This window comes from Gossypium hirsutum, chromosome D03 (genome assembly GCF_007990345.1).
Source record: "Gossypium hirsutum isolate 1008001.06 chromosome D03, Gossypium_hirsutum_v2.1, whole genome shotgun sequence".
In the NCBI taxonomy this organism is placed as follows: Eukaryota; Viridiplantae; Streptophyta; class Magnoliopsida; order Malvales; family Malvaceae; genus Gossypium; species Gossypium hirsutum.
Window position 1 is genome coordinate 48,964,020 of NC_053439.1, and position 5,211 is coordinate 48,969,230.

Genomic DNA, 5,211 nt, shown 5'->3' on the forward strand with positions numbered 1-5,211 from the left:
TTGTGTTAATTAATTTTTTCTTATTTTTCTATTTTTATTAAAATTAAAAAAAAATATTTTGTAATGGTTGAACCATTTGAATCGAGTTTGATCGCCTGACTGATTTGATCATTGGTTCGATTATAAGAACATTGCTCTGTGTTATAATTTAGTCAATTATAATTGTATTTTGCAAATTTTAAATATTTAATAATAATGTAAGTGATTGCATTAAATTGTTTCAATTTATTATTTTCAAAATTCTATATAGTAAACATATTATCATATATAAAATGTCACGTCTTATTCGTAAAAGAACAAACACCATTTTAGTTAGTGGTTTCAATAGCTACACTTTGAGTTAAAAGTTGAGTTTCAAAATTCTAAAAATCTAATAATTAAATTTAATTAAATTTGATTACTTGGGCATAATATAAGGGTTAATAACAAAATTTGATCAATTTATTTTATTAATAAATTATACTTTATTCAGGCACATGATTTTAGTATATATAATTGTTTAATATATAATATATTCGCATATTTATAATTTTAATATGTATTAAAAGCATAAACATATAGAAGATCAATAATAAATTCCACCGTTGGATTTCATGCTGCCACATTCATCTCTTTTAAATAAAAAAAAATGAAAAATTGTGATTCACAGTGAACCGAAATTCACAAAACAGGATGCTGCAGTTGCTGTCAAAACGACGACAAGAAGTGATGGCCAACATTCGAGTTTCATTTTGCAGGCCACTTTGAGTAAATATTTATTAAAAAAAAGTTCTCAAACTTGATTTTAAACCACAGATTTTTATTCCCAGAATCTTGATAGATTGACAGTACCACCTTTCTTTTTCTGGCTTTTTCTCTATTGGGTGGAGGAGAATAAAAAAACATTAGCAATTAAAGATAGCATCACTTCTTGATTAACACATGATTCCTTAGGTTTTGTACAAAAATGGAAACACATGATTTCATAGGTTTTTCACTAATTTTGATATCTTTTTCAAGTCTATCACGGTAAAAAGATTCCAACCACCAGCTTCTCCTGGATGGGTTAAGATCAACGTGGATGGTTCAGTGTCAAGAAGGCGGCAATAGGTGAGGTGGTGAGAGGCTGGGGCTGTCCTAGAAGGTCTAAAACTAGCTTGGGGTCGAGGCTTTAGATAAGTAGAATTACAAGGTTTTTCGGAACGATCTAGCAACAGAAAGTAACATTGATGAAATTAGGATGATACCTAACTAGTGCTTCAAGAATTGACAATTTAAGTTTCAGTACATTCAGAGGGATGAGAATGAAGTTGCTGATTAGTTAGCTAAATTATGTGAAGACAAATTAAATCGTTTGGTTATTCTTGATGATCCACCATATTTAGTGAGAGGTCTGTTAGAGGAGAATATCAGCTAAATAATAATGAAAGATGGTAGGAGCGTTAAGTTTACTATTTTTGTAGGCATGACCTAATTTGTTTTTATACCAAAAAAAATATCATTTTCAAAATTATGTTTATTGAAAAATTATTTTTCAGATTCAGAGAAAATATATATTTTTTGAAATATTTTGAAATTTGTAAATGTCAAGTTTAATATAAAAATTTGATTGCAAAACGTTTATATATCTTTTATTATCATTATATATATTTAAAGTATATTTAATTTTGGGATAATAGCAAAAATTACCCCTGTACTTTACCAAATCTTTCATTGTGATAGTTATACTTTTCAATTGTCTTATGTGATACTTTTTGTTCCATCAATTGTCGAATGTGATACTCCGATCTAGCACCGTTAATTTAAGACATAGATGGACACAGGACCCACTAAAAGAGTGCCGTGTGGCATTGTGGACCATACTGAAAAAGCAAAATAATCAACAAAGGACTTTGATAAAAAAAATCCCCTCTTCTATTTTTTACGTAAAAATTATTAAAATTCATAAATAATTTTTTTTTCTTACCCCTTCCCTTTTCCTTGATTATTCCTATCCTTGTAAACTAATCTAGAGCCCCCCCCCCCTCTTTCTTTCTTCATTTTGCGCTAGATTTGAAGCCCCCTCTCTCTTTGAAGATTGATTGTTTTCATTGAGCTTATTGGTTGAATTTTGATTGGGTTTTTATGATGGGTTAGGTGAGGTTTTGACACGATTGGGGCTAGAAGATGGAATCGGGTAATGGGTTGGGGGACGATGGTGGTGGGTATGGGAATGGAGTGGTGCTTTGTGGTTGTGTGGTTAGTGTAATGGTGGTGGGCAGTGTAAGTTGTAGTATTTAGGGTTAAAGACGGTGTGGGAGTCAAGAGAAGGGATTGGATGTTTTAAAGGGATGTGATTGGTGCATTTAGAGAGGGGCCGAGAGTGAAAATTGGTGTTGTTGGGAGGAGGAGATGGTGACCAGTGGAGGTGTGGGAGATTAGGAGAGTGGTAAGGTTGATGGCGATCCAAATAATGGAGAAGGCAAAGAGGCAAAAGACAGGGGGAGGAAGACTCGGTTGGTGCCAATGATCGAAGTAAGGCTTAGTTTGGATGGGCGGTGTGTTTAGCTCCGGTGAGGTTAAAAACAGCGGTGGCGGTGAGATTAGGTACTGTAGCGGTGAGATTAGATAATGTAGCAGTGAGATTAGAAACAGTGGTGGAGTGTGTGTTTGGATTCAAACGCAGCTGTAGCGGTGAGGTAAAAATAGAAAATGACTATTAAGGACATTAGATTAAAAATGATATATCATAGAAGTTTTTAAAATTATTTAACAATTACAAAATTAATAAATTATTAAAAAATATTATTAAATATAATTTAATAAAAATATATAATTTAATAAAATATATTGAATTTACAAAAATTCAATCACAGCTTAAAAATTACATGAAAATAACAACTTAATTATTATTTTTTAAAACAAAAAAAGTTTGCTTAAATAATCCAATTAAATTATTATCTCCTGATTAAAAAACAAATCATTCCTCTATGAAACAGGGAAACGAAGCAAAAAGAGAGTTACGATCTTCCTAAATTTCACTTTCAATGAAGTTGAACTAAATTTAGTTACTTAATTCATCATTCTACATATCTTTTAAACAGAAACAAAACAAAAAAAATCATATATCTATCTATAAACTTACTGTGTAAGCGAGCAAACAGAGGTTACAGAGCAAACCAAGGGGAAGGGAAAGGGAAGGGGAAGGGGAAAGGGGAGAAGAAGGGTAACCAAAGATCAGAAGAAACAAAAGAGGAAAAGAAACAAAAGAAATAATATGGGTAAAAGAGGAAAAGAAAAAGCAACTGGAGTTGCTAAATTTTTACCGGACCAACAATCTCCAGTTGATTTGGGGATGACCAGCGCGGTGGAGGCTGCTTCTCACTGGACTGGCATGCTGAACCAAAACGCTGACCAGTGCGGTTGCTGCCATTTCCCCCCCCCCAATCGCACCTCACTGGTATGCAATGACAAACCAAAGGAGCCCTAAGTCATTGGAAGTCTGGTCGACAGCCGCGGTGGCCAAAAGGGAGTTCGTTTCAATTTAATTTATTTATTTTTAAAAATGATTTTGACCTTAAAAATGAAAATGGATAATTTCTACCAAGTCCCTATGGTCAGCACGTAAAATTTTTTGCTGTGGCCCACAAGGCCATGTGGCATTATAACAGTGGGCCACATTTCAATTATTGTCATAACTTAACATCGGAAAAATAGTATAGATACAAAATTGGATATATTTAAATTTTAATTTAGTCCTTGAAATCGAAATAACTATATTCTTCAATTTCAAGTCTCGATTTTAAAATTGATCTCAATTACATCCTTTAGGAACCCTCTACTATTCATTACTACTAAAATTTCACATAAATTTTACATTTTATTCACTTTAAATTTTTTTGAACAAAACTAACAATTAAACATATAATCTAGTTTTTTTTTCATATCTAAGCTTAAAATTTATCGATTTAACACCAAATTCTCGAAGAAACCAACAATGACAAGTTTAAAAAATTTTAACAGTTTTCCTAGTTGATATACAGACTAACTAAAAAATATAAGAAAAGCTTACCAATTAGGGACCAAATTATTTGAGCTCAAAAATTATTTTCCTTTGAGTTTTTTACGTTTGTTTCGATGAAGATAGGAAGAAGAAGAAGAGTAAAATTCCACTAAGTTTTTACTTATATACTTTAATTAAGCATTTAATTAATTAATTATTTTAATTAAACTTTAATTAATTAAACATAATCATCATTAATCAAAACGAGTGGATTCTTACATCACAATCCACTAAGTCATAAAATAAAATGATTTAATTATCATTTGGGACCTTCAATTAATTGTAGTTTAAGTCCCTAAGTCTTTGACCAAATAAAAACTTATAGTGATAAGACTTACAATTTAATCCCTATACCTTAATTAAGCAATTAATAAACAAAATTGATGGGTCAAATTTTAATAAACTTTTATACCAACCCCGTAAATATTTTACGGGTCCAGTTTATGAAAATGGGGTTCCAAAACCGTCTTTTCTAGCACCACTGAAAATTGAACAGTTAAAGTGATGCATCTCGAACAAAACTTTATTGCTTCAGCCTTATGTGAACCGTACACGTGAGCCCTAAAAGATTTTATTGGTTGCCTTAAAACACTAATATGATTAGTTGTAGTTACCCCAAACCCTAATATGATTGGTTGGCCCTAATAGCTACATTAAGGTCAGCAGGGGATACCAACTTTAAAACCGACACCTCTAGGTGCTGACTTCCACAATGGTATAAAAATAGAAGCCGACTCCTAGAGGCGCCAACTTTGAAGTTGGTACCCCAAGTTGCCGACATCATATATTTCACTAATTAAATGTTATACCCAACTATTTTCCTAAATAATTGTTTAAAGAAGTATATTTTGATGAACTTTAAATTCTAGTAGTTATTAAAAGTAGAGTTCTATTTTATTTATATTTTCTGTGTTTATAAATATAGACTTTGGAGAATCATTGTGAATTACTTCTATTGATCAATAAAATACGCTCTCTCTTTTACTTTCCTATCTCTGTCTTTTATTTTATGACATTTCACAAATTATAAATAAAGAGATATATAGACACGGTCGCTTATTGTCATATGGAATTTTCTTTAAATGAATTTAAGGTTTTAGGTAATGAATATTGTATAGTTTAGATATCATTTCCTACAAAAGAAAAATTAAATATCTAATTTGAGAAAAAATGTTATAGTTTAAATAACA